This window comes from Apium graveolens, unplaced genomic scaffold (assembly GCF_009905375.1).
Source record: "Apium graveolens cultivar Ventura unplaced genomic scaffold, ASM990537v1 ctg7671, whole genome shotgun sequence".
NCBI classification, from domain to species: domain Eukaryota; kingdom Viridiplantae; phylum Streptophyta; class Magnoliopsida; order Apiales; family Apiaceae; genus Apium; species Apium graveolens.
This window is the reverse complement of record NW_027420527.1, coordinates 21,044-38,180: the sequence shown is the minus strand read 5'-3', so window position 1 is coordinate 38,180 and position 17,137 is coordinate 21,044. Positions and strand designations below refer to the sequence as shown.

The following is a 17,137-nucleotide window of genomic DNA, read 5'->3' as shown; positions in this document are numbered from 1 at the left end:
TTTGTTTTAGCCAGGTTTACTACTATAATTCTTTTAACTACGTTATTAGTATTTATAATTGTGTTTTAGCCGGATGCAACGCCAATTAACTATATTTTTTTTTAATTTTAACTTGAATCAATAGTAGTATTTGTTTAAGTCCGGATGAATAATGTATATTATTTTTTTAACCCGGGCCATTATATTATGTATTATTTTTTGATTTGAATTTTATTTCAGACATTTCAATAATATAATTTTTGAATATATATGATTTTGTTTTAGATCGAGACCATTATTCATATTTACTTCTATTTGTATTTATTTATTTTTTTTGAATATATTATTTTACAAATTTATCTAATGAGTTTTTAATATAACTAATTTTTAATTTGTTTTTAATTTTTTATTTTAAAGCAATATATGTTTTTTAAAGTTCGGATGAAAGTTTGTTGGTAGTAATATTAGTATTACTATATATAATTCAGTATTCTGTCTTTTCATATAATGGTAAAATAAGATTAATAACAACTTTTTCCTACCCCCTAAAAGAAAAACTTAATACATGCTCTTAATTTTTATTGAGGCAAATACATACTTGTAAGAGCATCTACAAATGCTATATTTATTGATTGAAAAACCATAATCTATATTAGTAAGATCATAATCTATATTTAGTCCACTTCATTTCCAAACTCTTCTTCTATATTATTTATTCTATAAAAGTGTTTATCATATTTAATATATATGATTATAAATTAATTTAATTTTAGTAATGTTAAGTGTAAAGTTATTTTATCAAAAAAATATAAATTTTTTTATTGTTAACCAAATATATTAAATGCATAGAGTTATTTTAATATACACTTTGTATTTATAAAATTATCAATAAACTAGTATATAATAAAAATAAGTTCCATGTTTTATAATATAAATATAATAATTTCTTATAGTGGAGTAAAATCTAATTTCTAATGATATGTATAACATATTTTAAACGTTTTAATTAAAAACTCAAACAGTTTCAGAAAATATGGACCAAACGTAGAACAAACTTTGACGAACAAGCGTGGTTGCCCAGTCCGTGAATTAATTTGGTGCACATATGAAACAATGTTCATGTATCCTACAACTACATATGTATGTACACAAGACAAGTTGGAAAAGTGACACAAAAAGTAGAGACATACCTTTGCTCGTGAATTAGCTTCAGGTCAACGAAACCATAGTATATATAGGCTGTCGGCTAATGATTTCGAAGAAATTTGCTATATACTATATTGTTCATTAGCCAAACCCAACTCTCTGCTTTAATCTTGTGTGGCTGTTTTCTCGTGATTTCACCTGTCTTCTCTTCCTTTCTGTTGAAAATCTAAATTACATACCCAAGTAGATATTCAATTTCCATTTAAATGGGTTCTTGTTTAAGTGTCAAGATCAAAGCTGAAACCCCTGGTAAAATTGAAAACTCTTTTAATCTTCCTGTTGCTGTTTTTTAACTTACTTATATGTTCATCTTCTTGTATACTGTATATATTTGCTATATATAGCAAGTTAAAACTGACAACTCTTTATTAATCTTCCTGTAATTGCTATTCATGAAAGATAAAAAGAAATGTTGAAATATTGTGTACAGGCGCGACATCAAAATTGTATTAGTGCCACCAACAGCACGTAGCCAGGAAGAAATCTTGGAATCGCCAAATTTGAAGAGTTTTTCATTTAATGATATTAAATTAGCCACAAGGAATTTCCGTCCGGACAGTGTGTTGGGAGAAGGTGGTTTTGGTTGTGTTTTCAAGGGTTGGATCAATGAAGACACTTTCGCAGCTGCTAAGGCTGGTACAGGCCTGGTTATTGCAGTAAAGAGACTCGGACAAGAAAGCTTCCAAGGTCACAAGGAGTGGTTGGTGAGTATGAAGCTAGAGGATACTTATAATGTCAGAAATCACTAGCATGTTCTTTTTATAGATTCATATTCTTCAATCTTTTCTATTCTAGGCAGAAATTAATTACTTGGGCAGCTGTGTCATCCTAATCTTGTAAAATTGATTGGGTACTGCTTGGAGGATGAACACAGGCTTCTTATATATGAGTTCATGCCTAGAGGCAGCTTGGATAATCATCTATCAGAAGTGAGTTCTCTGTATTAATATTGCCCATGCATAACAATAATATTGTTTCTCACTGCTATATATATTAGAAACTGATGAACCTAAATATTTAGAAATGCTATTACTTATCAGGAAGGGATTTGATTTAAAATTGTGTGTCAGGAAGTACATACTTTCAGCCTCTATCTTGGAACCTACGTATGAGGGTTGCTCTTGGTGCAGCAAAGGGGCTTGCATATCTTCATAGTCCAGAAGCAAAAGTGAATATCGTGATTTTAAATGCTCCAATATCCTTATAGATTCTGTATGCTGAACAGTTTGATTATTTTTCCTGAGTGTTTTTATATTATAGCTGTTTGATAATTTATCAATTTGTTATTGCTATTAATCGACAGAAATACAATGCAAAACTATCTGATTTTGGGTTGGCGAAAGACGGGCCGATGGATGGTAAAAGTCATGTATCTACGAGGATCATGGGTACTTATGGTTATGCAGCTCCTGAGTATATGGTCACCGGTATGATGGACTGAACTACATATGTTTGTTTTGTTTATTGCATGAATAAGTAGATCTTACTTTTTAAAGTTATGTTAAGTGACGTTTAGGAAATCTTAAAATAAATAATTTATGATTTAAAATGAATAAGGGACTTATAAGTGATAAGTATATGAATACTATAAGTTAAATAAGTGTTTGGTTAAATGTCAAAATTTTACTTAACTGAGCTAAAATAAATAAATTTTAAATATAATCTTAATTCGTAAATTTTACATTAGAAAGACATATAAAAACATAAATTTTAAAACAAAAAATAATAAAAAAGCGAAAAATCAAAAATAAGTTAAGAAAAAGTACGTCGTTGCTAACATTCAACTTATCAGCTTATAAGTTGTAAATTCGACTTATAAGTTGGGTCGACAAACACTCGTCAATAAGTACTTACGGGCTTATAAGCGAATAAATAACTTATTCCCGGCAGCCAAACAGATCGAATCGGAGTTTCCTTAGGTATATAGTGTTATGGATAAAAAACTAAGGTTATTACTTGCTGTATTTAATACTAAGATTCGGGAGCTCAAGGCCTTTAATGGCTGCTCTCGTGTTTCGTGACTCAATCTGCCTTTACGAGATGCCTACGTATCTTGTGAATTAGAGAATCAAGCCAAAAAACGTAGTTCTGATTGGTGGGGGTGAGACCCCTTATATAGATGTTGGGAGTCCTTGAATTGGACTTGGTATAGGAGACTTGGTGGGCAAGTCTCATAATTAGAATGGACTTTGGAGTCCTAGGTAGTAGGAAACTGATTCCTTATCCTTTTAGGCCCCTTGAGGCTAATCTCCAAGGATTTATATCCTTATCGGGACTCTTTTCAACATCTGATTTGTCCCTTATTAATTAATTACGAAATTAATTAATAATCAGGGCTTTTGGGCCTTTTTTATTCCATCAGGCCTGATCTGGTCCATCAGGCTTAACCTTTCTGGTCTGAGTATCATATATCTTTTTATTGGGCCTAGCAGCCCACAGTTTGTACAATTAATGCAGTATTTAATTATACAATCATAATTTATTTATCCCTATCATTTGCCCCCAACTTTGGGAAACATTGATTAGGTTTCGCAGAAGTAAGTCTATTTGTTCCCTTACAGGGTTTCGTTTTTCCGTAAAGTGTGGAGCGACCTACACATTTACAATGAATTTTTCCTTTTATTCAGGAATTATCTTAATTTCCAGGAATTTTTCCCTTATTTCCGGGATTTTCCCTTATTTTCTGGATTTTTCCCTAATTTTCTGGGATTTTTCCCTAATTTTCTGGAATTTTTCCTAATTTTCTGGGATTTTCCCTAATTTCTGGGATTTTCCCTAATTTTCTGGGATTTTCCCTAATTTTCTGGGATTTTCCCTAATTTTCTGGGATTTTTCCCTAATTTTCTGGAATTTTTCCCTAATTTTCTGATTTCCAGCCCTTTTCGACCAGGATCCTAGTCGAAATTTCGACCTGGATCCTAGTCGAAAATAGGGATCAGCCTTGCCATCCTGGTCGAAGGAATTCGACTAGGATCCACGACCTGGAATTCGACCAGGATCCTAGTCGAAATTCGACCTGGATCTAGGACCTGGAATTCGACCAGGATCCTAGTCGAAAATTCGACCTGGATCTAGGTCGAAAATTCCACCTTTTTTAGCTTCTTGTCATGAGCCTATCGACTAGGATTTCGACTAGGATTCTAGTCGATATTTCGACCTGAATCCTGTTCGAAAATTCTTTGGTTTTCTTGCTTCCTGGTCGAAGGATTTCGACTAGGATCCACGACCTGGAATTCGACCAGGATCCTAGTCGAACTTCGACCTGGGTTTTTAATCCCATTTTTTGAAAGATGCTTGGTTTATTCGACCTCATTCCTGGTCGAAGCTTCGACCTCAATTCAGTTCCGTTATTCCAGCTATTTTCGGGTGTCTGCTCGAAAGATTTCGGGCAGGATTCACGACCTGGAATTCGACCTGGATTCTGGTCTTTTTTACCCGTTATTTTCGGGTGTCTGCTCGAAAGATTTCGGGCAGGATTCACGACCTAATTCGACCTGGATTCTGGTCTTTTTTACCCGTTATTTTCGGGTGTCTGCTCGAAAGATTTCGGGCAGGATTCACGACCTGGATTTCGACCTGGTTCCTGGTCTTCCACTAGCCTTCTTTATTTAGCTTTAATTTAGGGTATTGTATTTTCCAAATCCTAATTGGATTTGGGCCTGGCCTTTTTTGTTGGGCCTTATTAAATTTTACTGAGCCTCTATTATTGGGCTTTCCAATCTTATTGGGCCTCTTTTATTGGGCCTTTTCAAATCTTTGGGCCTCTTTTCAAATATTGTTGGGCCTCTTTTCAAATCTTATTGGGCCTCTTTTATTGATCTGGGCTTAATATACCCTGTTAAGAATGCTCTAGAATTCCTAGGAATATTCTGGAATATTCTTTTTTCTGGGCTTTTTCCTATGGGCTTTTGTTCTCAATGGGCTTTTCGTCCCTTCAACTTCCTTTTCCTCTTATATAAAGGAATGAGGAAAGGCTATTACTCCTCACTTTCTCATTTCTTAGTTTTCTTCTTTATCTTCCTGCTAAGATTCTCAGAGGAATAACAGCAAGTCGGAGCTCAAAGCCTTTTTCAGGAGCGCTTCTTCAGGTAAGATTCCTCCCTTTGCTTTTCGTGTCTATTTTCCATTGTGTGCCATTTTAAGATAGCCTATTTACGTGCCCCTTACTTTTTTCAGATGGCTGACAAAAGAATGACTCGCTTGGCCAAGATGAACGTGGCTAGAAAGTCCAACGATTTTCCTATTCGATCGAGGTATACTTCCTTAATCGACATGATCAACACTCGAGGGGACGAGTATCCGTCTGATGCGCATCTGGACGCGCACGATCATTAGTGCTTTACGGGATCCCAAGGAGCTGGAAAAGTTGAGCAGCTGCTTCAAAATCAAGGAGCCTTTTAAGCTGGTTCTTGCGGGTCCGGCCGACAGGGCCTGTCAGTGGAAGAAGGACGCGCTATGCGTCTATAGGGACTCTAAGGGCAGGTATTAGACTCCCTTTTCATCCATTCATTCCTTTGCTACTGGCTGATGTGGGCATCAGCCCTTGCCAACTTCCCCCTAATTCCTGGAGGTTGATTCTGTGCTATCTGTCGCAATGCGCCAAGCACAACGTCCCCACATCTGTTGCTGTCTTCAGGAAGATTTTTCAGTTCAAAAACAGCCCTGATAAAAGTCCGGGTTGGGTTTCTATCAACCAGCGCCCCACTATCCCCCATATCGTGAATGGGAAGTCCATCCCTGACAACAACTTGGGGTGGAAGAAAGATTTTTTGTTTGTTATTTGGGAAGGTGGAGATTGGGGCTCCCTGTTTCGATCATCCTTTGGGCTGGCCGTGGACGGGAGCCCAAATGACATAACTTTGTCTGAGGAGGAGGCTAGAGGTTTCAACCTCCTTACGCAAGACAACGGCACTTCCCATTGTTGGGACCTTATCCGGGAGACCGTCCTGGTAGAACGCGGCCTTTCGCCCGTTAATAAGAAAAGTAAGTTCCCTTTCTTATCTCCTTTATTTCCTGCACTTTTATTTCATTGATTTTCAACTGACTTTGTTTGTTGCAGTGGCTGAGAAGATTGAGGAGGCTACCAAGCCGAAGGACCTGGAGACAACCAGGATGAAGAGGGCTGGGAAGTCTTTAAAGACCCTCGACTGGTGATCGCTTCCCTGAGTTCCTCCTTCAGGCAATGGAGCCAAGCGAGGAAGGCCCCAGCCAAGTTTGCGCACCAAGCAGAGGCCAGGGCCTATTTTCAACCTGCCTGGGGGATCCGGGGCAAGGACTCAATGTGGGCAGCACGGCGCTGTCCAAGGAATGGTCTAAGCATTCCATCTCCCCGGTGGACTATCAAGATTTTGTCCTTCAACAGGACTTAGAGGGGAATGAGCTATTTGGAGCCCAGGCTCTGGCGACGGTACGTCCTTTACTTATGCCCTTTTACTTATTTTTCCACGTTTCTTTTCTAAACTTTCGCTGTTTCTCTTGCAGGCTAACGCCCATTTCCAGGGGCAATTCACCAAGCTAAGCTTGGAAGGTTGGCCTGGAAGATGCCAACAAGAAGTTGGAGAGGCCAACCAAAAAATAGAGGCCCTTGAAGCTCAACTGGCCTCTTCCACTTCTGACCTGGAGACGGCCCGGGCCGAAAATGTCATTCTGAAGGCGCAGAAGGACAAAGCCTTTGATGGCTGGATGGACACCAAGAATTCAAGGACTTGATGGTGGAGCATGATGCCCTTCTTCACCCAGTTAGCTATAAGAGGGCTGGGATGCTGCTGTGGAGGCCATCCAGGATGAGTTTCCGAGGTCCTTGAGCAGTCCCCTTTCCTTGCCCTGTGCGGGTTCCAGAGCTTGGAGGTGTTACTGAGAAGCTTGCTGTTATGATCAAGGATGGAGAGGAGGAAGATTCTTCCGAAGAGGAGTTTGAGCCTGTCGCTAAGAAGGCCAGGGTGGAAGAGCCTCCAAAAGCAGCGCCTCAACAGCCACATCTCTGCAGAGGGAACTTCTACAGGGACTTCGGAGGGGACAACCGAGACGTCCGAAGAACGACTGAGACTTCCGAGGAGACTTCGGATAGTGGTTCTGAGGAATCTCAGCCTTCCAAGGCCTAACTTTTTGTATATCTTCTTTTTGAACTTTATTCATATCTAAACTTGTTACCCTTCGGGGTTATATTTTATATGTTGCTTTTCTTGCCTCTTTCTGTTTTAACTTTACAATCTTAATACGCATTTGAACTTTAAACATCCTTAGATAGAAATAATTTCAAACTCTTTAATATGAAGTCTGGTTTTCCAAAACCTTACATAGCATGGGTTCGACCCTAATCAACAATAACTAGACAATGTAAATTCTACTGGAATATAAAATCCTATGCAAGCAAAGCTTCAAGGTGCTTTTAAACCTACTTGTCAATGACAAGTGAGAATCGTACTTCACCTATCTTACACGTAGTAAACCTTCAGGTTTTGTGCGTGCCAGGTCCTCGGGACTTCAAAACCTTCCATAGTTTCCAGCTTGTAGGTTCCTCTACCCTGAACGCTCTTGACTCTGTACGGCCCTTCCCAATTCGGGGCAAGCTTTCCTTTCTGTCCAACACCAGAAGCCTCTATTTTTCTCAAGACTAGATCTCCTTGTTTAAAAAATCTCTCTTTAACCCTTAGGTTGTAATAGAATGAAGCCTTTTTTGATATTCTACTATCTTTGCATGTGCCTCATCTCGCACTTCATCAATTAGATCCAGGGCTAACCTCTGCCCTTCCTCATTTTCTACAGCATTGAAAGTCTGAATCCTTGGAGAGGAATGCGATATCTCCACGGGAACTACTGCTTCTGCCCCATATGCCAACATGAAAGGAGTTGCTCCTGTCGTGACTCTACAGGTAGTCCTATAGGCCCATAATTGGAAGTATCTCATCCACCCAATTATTTCTTGACTTCTCGATCCTCTTCTTTAGTCCATCCAGGATTATCCGATTTGCTACCTCTGCTTGCCCATTGGCTTGCGGGTGAGCCACAGAGGTGAATCGTAACTCAATTTCATTTTCTTCACAATACTTCTTGAATTCCTCATTGTTGAATTGTGTTCCATTGTCAGTGACGAGGATACGGGGAATTCCATATCGGCACATAATGTTTTCCCACAGGAATTGTGCAACCTGCTTAGTTGTGATTTTGGCCAAGGGTTTGGCTTCGATCCACTTGGTGAAATAATCAATGGCTACAATCAGAAATTTCCTTTGTGCCGTGGCCATAGGAAAAGGCCCTAGAATATCCATCCCCCACATGGCAAAGGGAATAGGCGAGTTGATAGAGGTCAGCATCTCGGGGGGTTGTCTAACAACTGGTGCATGCTTCTGACAGCGATCACACTTCTTCACATATTCTTTGGCATCAGCCATCATTTCTGGCCAATAGAAGCCTAAACGAGTTATCTTATGAGCCAAGGCCCTGCCCCCCAAGTGTTGTCCACAAATACCTTCATGCACTTCTTCAAGAGCCAAGCGTGCCTCATCGGGCCTGAGACACCTCAAGTAGGAACCACGAAAGATCTTTGTAAAGAATCCCATCTATCAAAGAGTACCTTAGTGCCGAACAGTTAACTTCCGTGCTTCAGTTGCATCACTTGGCAACCAACCGGTCTGAATGTGAGCCTTGATGGGATCAATCCATGACGTCCCCAAGCCTATGGGAGCCACAAGCTTAACATCTATGCTTCGTGTCTTCAAAACACGGAAGTACACACTTCCTGAACTTTCTTCAATCTCAGACGAAGCGAACTTTGATAGCGCATCTGCCTTAACATTTTCTTCCCTTGGAATGTGTTCAACATGGCATTCATTAAATTGGGTCATCACAGCCCTTACTAGGGACATACTTAGCCATCGTATCATCCCTTGCCTCAAATTCTCCCTTTACCTGGGATATGATCAGCTTCGAGTCTCCACGGACCTTTAAGTTTTTGACTCTAAGTGTCCCAGCTAGACCAAGGCCAATATCAGGGCTTCATACTCTGCCTCATTGTTTGTGGTTGGAAAATCTAGCTTCATAGCATACTCAATTAAGAACCCATCAGGGCTTTGCAAAACCAACCCTGCTCCACTGGAATTTGTTTTTGATGCTCCATCAAAATAGAGAACCCAATATTCTTTTCCTTATCATCTTCTCCCTGTCCCCATTGTCGACTCCCTTGTCTTGAGGTATGGTATCTTCCTGCCCCCCGACTTCTTGGTTGGGTATGGTACATTCCACCACGAAGTCAGCTAGTGCCTGGGCTTTTAGCCGTACGTGGCTTATACTTGAGATCAAACTCTCCCAACTCTATTGCCCACTTAATCAGTCTCCCACTTGCCTTGGGACTGTGAATGATATTTCTCAGTGGCTGATTTGTTAGCACTTCAATCTGGTGAGCTTGAAAATAAGGACGCAGCTTTCTTGAAGCCATTACCAAGGCTAAAGCGAATTTCTATAGTTGAATAATTCAACTCAGCACCATGCAAAATTTTGCTGACATAGTATACGGGTTTCTGGACTTTCAGTTTCCTTAACCAACACCGCGCTCAAGGCGCTCTCTGAAACAGCCAAGTACAAGAATAAAATTTCACTCAGAACTGGCTTGGCCAACAACGGGGCCTGGGCCATATACTTCTTTAACTCTTCAAATGCCTTCTGGTTTTCCTCACTCCATACAAAGTCTTTGATGCTTTTAGCTTGAAGAATGACAACACTTGTCCCGACTTGGAGATGAATCGTCCTAGCGCAGCAACCCTTCCTGTAAGCTTCTGAACATCCTTACAGTTTTTGGTGGTTCCATGTCCAGGATCGCCTTTATTATCGGGTTAGCCTCAATTCCCCTCTTGAGACCATCAGTCCCAAGAATTTTCCAGATCCTACTCCGAAAGCACACTTCGTCGGATTCAACATCATCTTGTGGTACCTCAGGACCTCAAAAGCTTCCCTTAAATGGGCTATATGATCAGTCTTTACTAGACTCTTGACTAACATGTCATCAACATAGACTTCCATAGTCTTACCAATAAGATCCTTAAAAATTCTATTCACCAACCTTTGATAGGTGGCTCCTGCATTCTTGAGACCAAACGCCATAACAAGATAACAATAAACACCAAAGTCAGTGATAAATGATACCTTTGGAATGTCATCCTTATGCATTTTGATCTGGTTGTATCCGCTAAACCCATCCATGAAACTCAGCATCTCATGTCCAGCAGTGGCATCAATCAAAGTATCAATTCTAGGCAGCGGAAAACAGTCTTTGGGGCATGCATCATTCAGATCAGTGAAGTCTATACACATCCTCCACTTTCCATTAGCCTTCTTCACCATTACAGGGTTTGCTAACCACTCCGGAAATTGAATCTCCTCAATGAAACCAGCCTCTAAGAGCTTTTCCACTTCCTGCTTTATAGCCTCTTGTCTTTCCGGGGCAAAATTTCTTTTCTTTTGTTTCACTGTCTTCCGGCTTGGATCTACGTTTAGCTTGTGAGTAATTAACTCCGGGTCTATGCCTGGCATATCAGCTGCTGACCATGCAAACACATCACTATTTTCTTGCAAAAATTTCACTAACTTCCCTCTAAGGGGCTCCTCTAATGTGGCTCCAATGAAAGTCCTCTCAGGATTCTCGGGGTCTAAAGGAACCGAAACCAATTCTTCTGCTGGCCTTCCTCTATTCTCATCATTTTCTCGAACATCCATATCTTCAATAGGAAGAACCTGCCCCCCGACTCCATCTGCCCTCAAAGAGGCCACATAACAGCTTCTAGCCATTTTTTGATCTCCTCTCTTCTCCAATCCCGTTTCGGGTGGGAAACTTCATGACTGAATGGTAGGAAGAGGGGACTGCCTTGAAGGCATGTATCCCTGTTCTCCCCATGATAGCATTATAAGTTGAACTAGCCTTTACCACCACGAAATCCAGCATCTGCGTTGCTTGCCTTGGCTCCGTACCTATGGTGGTTGGCAATTTGATTATCCCTTCCACAGGACATTCTACTCCAGCAAATCCATATATCGGCATGTCGGTTGGTGTCAACTGGGAGTCGTTATACCCCATCCTTAGAAAGGTGTCGTGGAGCAAGATATCCACAGAAGCACCATTATCCACAAGGACCCTCTTAACCGGGCTATTTCCTATTATTGGTGTTATGACCAGCGGGTCGTCATGGGGAAACTTCACACCCTCTAGGTCGGAATCATCAAAAGCCAATGTTACTTCTGTCCTGGCCCTCTTCGGGGCTTCTCCAACAATATGCATAACCTCTCTAGTATATGCCTTTCTGGAATTTTTGGACAATCCAGCAGCAGTTGGACCTCCAAAGATGTGTTTATCACAGGCCCTCGAGGTCTCGGCCCTCCATAAATGGTGTTTATAACTGGTCCTCTAGGCTGGGGTTTCGCCCCTGATCGTCTTGGTCCCTCCTACGATCTCAAAGTTCTTCCTTCCATTATTATTCTATCCCCTCCATCTCCAGTGTATTTGTTCAATCTTCCTTTTCGAATGAAACTCAATTTCATCTTTCAATTGCCTACACTCATCGGTGTCATGGCCAACATCTTTGTGAAACCTGCAATACTTGCTTATCTAGCTTGGCGGGATCAGCCTTCAAGGGCTTAGGCCAGCGAACATCTCTGTCTTTCTCAATCTCCATCAAAATCTGACTTCTAGGAGCATTAAGCTTAGCGTATTCAGTGAACTTTTGCCCAGGTCCTCCCTTCTTGGGGGTTGAATCAGGGTTTTGTTCGGTTCTAGGATATTTGTCCTTTGCAATATATTCCAAATCAGTTTTTCGCTTCTTGCCTCCAGTGGGCTCATTACTTACTACGGTCTTCCTCATGCTTTCTTCAACCTTGATATACTTCCCTGCCCTCTCTTGGAGTTGCAACATGTTTTCAGGGGGACGTTTGGCCAAGGACATCTTGAAAAACTCATCCCTGGTTCCTTGTTGTAGTGCTATCATGGCTACCTTATCATCAAGGTCTGGGACTTTTAAAGCCTCCTTTGTAAAACGATTCAGGTAATCTCTCAAGGATTCCTTAGCTCCCTGCACAAGACTCATAAGGATGCTGAACTTTTCTCATGGACTCTTCCACTGATGAATTGCTTAATAAAAGCCTGACTTAATTCTCTGAACGATCCAATAGAATTTGGGGGCAGGCGACTGTACCATCTTTGAGCCATACCCGACAGGGTTTGAGGGAAGGCCCGACACTTTATAGCATCATTCACGGGTTGCAGCAGCAGTGCATTAGAGAATGTCCTAACATGATTAGCGGGGTCTCCCGTGCCATCATAGGCTTTGATAGTGGGCATCTTGAATTTCCTTGAGATATGGGCATTCATTATCTCTTCTGTGAAGGGTGGAGTTGGATCATCAGGATCTCCAAGGGGAAGGAGATTGCTTGGATCAGTTCTTGGGACAACAGCCCTTCTTCTTACCGGACCATCCAGGTCTATGATAGGAGGAGGATTTCCCCCTAGGAGGTATCTGGGGTCTGGTGGCCTGGTGAGCCTCCAAATCACGCCTCAGCCTTTGGATTTCAGCCTCATGAGCCCTGATCCTTTCCTGCACTTCTTGGGGATTCGCCCCTGGGGTGCTTTGGGGGCGTTGCCTTCCATCGGCCATTGGCTCTTTTCCAGGACGCCTCCTTCTCGGGGCCACTTCATCATCCGAAGATTCGGAGTCTCTCTCAGTATAAGGACCAGAAAATTCCCGATCCTGGATAGGACCCAAACCTCGTATATAGGGGGGTGACTGCCCTCGTGCTTCGCTCGCCCAGCATATCCGCTTCCTCCAACCTCAGGGCGAAGGGGCATCCCATAAGGGGGGTTAGTAGTAACAACAGTTGAATATTCATACCCGACGGGTCGAGAATTCACAGGTATATGTACTTGTTGAACTTGAGGATTCGTACCTTGAATAGTCGGGGGAGTTGTCCCTTGTGGCTGAGGTTGAGTTGCCCCTGTCTGGGCTTCCCCTGAGTAGATGCATAAGTTGAATGGGGAGGAACCTCCACGGTTGATGAAATCACCTGGGTTGTCTCTGATGGTGTTCCTTCCTCTAGAGCTCCAATTGTTCTCCGTGTTCTCGCCATGGTTGTTGTTGCGTTTTCCCACAGACGGCGCCAAATGTTATGGATAAAAAACTAAGGTTATTACTTGCTGTATTTAATACTAAGATTCGGGAGCTCAAGGCCTTTAATGGCTGCTCTCGTTTCGTGACTCAATCTGCCTTTACGAGATGCCTACGTATCTCTGTGAATTAGAGAATCAAGCCAAAAAACGTAGTTCTGATTGGTGGGGGTGAGACCCCTTATATAGATGTTGGGAGTCCTTGAATTGGACTTGGTATAGGAGACTTGGTGGGCAAGTCTCATAATTAGAATGGACTTTGGAGTCCTAGATAGTAGGAAACTGATTCCTTATCCTTTTAGGTCCCCTTGAGGCTAATCTCCAAGGATTTATATCCTTATCGGGACTCTTTTCAACATCTGATTTGTCCCTTATTAATTAATTACGAAATTAATTAATAATCAGGGCTTTTGGGCCTTTTTTATTCCATCAGGCCTGATCTGGTCCATCAGGCTTAACCTTTCTGGTCTGAGTATCATATATCTTTTTATTGGGCCTAGCAGCCCACAGTTTGTACAATTAATGCAGTATTTAATTATACAATCATAATTTATTTACCTATCAATATGTCTTTGTTGATGCAAAAATATTGGTAATTAAATTTTGCATCCAATAGTATATATATACTTTTGGTAATTTCCTTTTAAAGTAATACCTACAAGCGTATTTCATAGGAGGAAAAGAAAACCTGCCCGTTTGGTAAATTTTAAAATAAGTAAGTTATAATTTAAAATATGTTTGGATAATTTAATTACTTATATGTCAGAATTTTTTTACTTAAATGACCTAAAATAAATAATTTTAAAATACAAATATCTTAATTCGTGAATTTTAAATTTAAATAACATTTATAAGCATATATTTTGAAACTAAAATTAAAAAAAAAATATAAAATCAAAATAAGTTAAAGAAAAAATACGTCATCACTAACATTCAATTTATCAACTTATAAGTTGTAAATTCAACAATTTATATAAGTTGTGCGTCGATAAGTACGGGCTTAAGCCCCTCTTTGGTTGGAAGAAAATAGAGGGGAGGGGAGGGGAAGGTTCCTGCAATAAAAAATGTGTTTGGTTCATATTTTTAGAGTAGAGGGGAGGGGAGGGAAATGAAGGGGCCCAAAATCCCTTATGGACTTATTTTGTTTCCTCCCAATTTGGGGTTTTTTGGAGGGGAGAAATTTTATTGACAAAAATGACCTTACACTTCTTAACACTTACATATATCCTAAAGGACTTATATGTAATTTTAATTATAAACCCCTCCCTTCCCCTTGCTTACCAAATATAAAAATGAGTTAATTCCCCTCCCCTCCCTTCCTTCAACCAAATAGAATTAATATTATATCCTTTCCCTCCCCTTCCCTTCCCTTCCCTCTATTAAAATTCCTCCCCATCTCTCCCCTCCGTTGAACCAAACACAGCGTAAAAGTCAATAAGCCAATAAGTCACTTATTTGACATCACCCAAACATGCCCTAAATAAGATCCGTTAAATTTATACTAAAAAGGATAATCTCAATTTAAGTTATTATATATTCAACCTAAAACTCAACATCCTCTCAACAATGTAAATTTATTTTTTAATTAGACTATTCTACGAGAAACCCAAGGTTCGAATTCTCCCCTTAATAATACTAAAACTTAGAATTAATATTAGTGGTTCTAAATGATACATGTAAATAATTAAATAATAATAATTATTATGTTATTATTGATACTAATGTAATTATATATAAAAATATATTATATATTAAAGAAGCATGACACGGTTATAAACTAGTAATTATATACTAATTATCTAATAATTAGCATAACAACCAATTCCTGAATACCTTCATACTAGATCTGCCTTCTGTGGTCGTTTACTTTTGTAACACATCAGCATGCTGGACATGTACATAGACGGTCAGTGCCATGTAAATCCGACCATTTAATAACCGACCAGGTTCTGCCGGATACTTGGATGGCAAGGCCATTTATACCAAGGAGACTCTTAAAAAACCATGTCCCGACTGATTTTGGTCGAGTACCTGAGCTATTCTTGTAATGGGATTGCTAGCTGACCACCTCAACAACCCATATATACCAAAAACCTGAAGTAGGTCAAAATTAACCCCGTGTACATTCAAGATAAGTTACTAGTACAAAGACACAGTGAGGAAACAAGAAAATAAAACAAGGTGACTAGTGAACTAGTAAGGTGTTAAATTTTCTACATTTTTTGTTCACCTTTTAACTAAAAATTATAGAAGGAGGCCTTATTTTGTTGCATTCTCTTCTAATTCCAAGTTCCATCTGTTATGAAGGTCATCTAACTGCGAAGAGTGACATTTACAGCTTTGGAGTAGTTCTTCTTGAAATACTGACAGGGAGAAGAGTAGTTGACAAGAACCGTCCAGCAGGAGAACAAAACCTTGTTCCATGGGCTAAACCTTATCTTACCAGCAAACGGAAAGTCATGCACATCATGGATGGGCGTATTGGAGGCCATTACACGGTAGGAGCAGCATTCAAGGCTGGTACCCTGGCAAACAAATGCCTCTCAACAGATCCAAAGTTAAGACCTGAGATGAATCAAGTGGTGAAAGTACTAGAACAGCTTCAGGATTTAAGAAAGGCTGAAAAAGTTTCTAATGAACTTTCACTTCAAAAGCATCATAGTAGATGAGCTAGGCTAGCTTTTGTCCATTATAAAAATAAAATATAAAAATGACGATCAGTTGTCCCTAGCAATCTATAGCAGCTATTCCATATGTTCAAAATGAAATAATAATCAATGTGTAGTTCATGTTAAATGATTATTCGTACTAACATATGCAAACTGACAAGGCATGAAGTGGTTTGTTACCATCTAGTTTGTTGTACGTAAGCTGATATATGAGAATTGTTGAAATTTGCTTTAGCGGGGGCAAGAATGTGATGCTGCATTTTCAGATATTTATTTTATCTCTTAGTTATATAAATGTTAATAAATAAGTGGTTACAGAATCTAGTAGCAGTTACTATTGTTCAGGAAATTTAGGTAGTTGTAGACCGTTTCAGGAAGATTAGGAAGTTGCAGCCTTAGTTTTAGCATAACAGTTAGAATTATTGGTGTATTAATACTAATTCTATCCATTCAATAACATTAAGTCCTTGCAAAGAAATTATGTTATTCTCTTATGTATTTATCAGTTCCTGAGTTTTTTATATAATTCCAACAAATTGGTCTCCAATTTTCAATGATGAAGGTTATCATGTTTAGGCAGCAAGAATGGAGGCCCATCTAGAGACAAATGATTTATGGGAAGCAGTGGAAGATGACTACGAAGTTCTTCAATTACTTGACAATCAAACCACATCGCAGATCAGGTGGCATAAGGATAAGATCTTATCCATAAAATCGAAGGCAAGAGTAGCGCGAATGCAATTTCATAAATCCATAGGAAAAAATTATGAAAAGATATTCAAAAAACGGGATGCCTCAATTTTTGCTCCATACCTCGTGTACTACCCCATACGAGAATTATTCGGAAACCGAGTTCCATTCATTTCAGTTCGGATTCACTTCCGGACGACCCCGAATGGACGCGAATGCAATTTCATAAATGCATAAGGACAAATTATGAAAAGAAATCCAAAAAACAGGCCGCATCAATTTTTGCTCCATACCTCGTGTACTACTCCCTACGAGAATTATTCGGAAACCGGACGTTCCATTCGTTTCAGCTCCGATTCAATTCCGGACCGACCCCGAATGGACGCGAATGTAATTTCATAAATCTATAGGGACAAATTATGAAAAGATATCCAAAAAATGGGCCGCCTCA

The 17,137-nt window shown here is 39.9% G+C and overlaps 1 pseudogene; it reads left to right on the top strand.

The window, feature by feature from the left end:
- The first annotated feature begins 1,615 nt into the window (after positions 1 to 1,615).
- LOC141704281 (receptor-like cytoplasmic kinase 176) lies at positions 1,616 to 16,192 on the top strand (annotated as a pseudogene).
- The last annotated feature ends 945 nt before the right edge of the window (positions 16,193 to 17,137 follow it).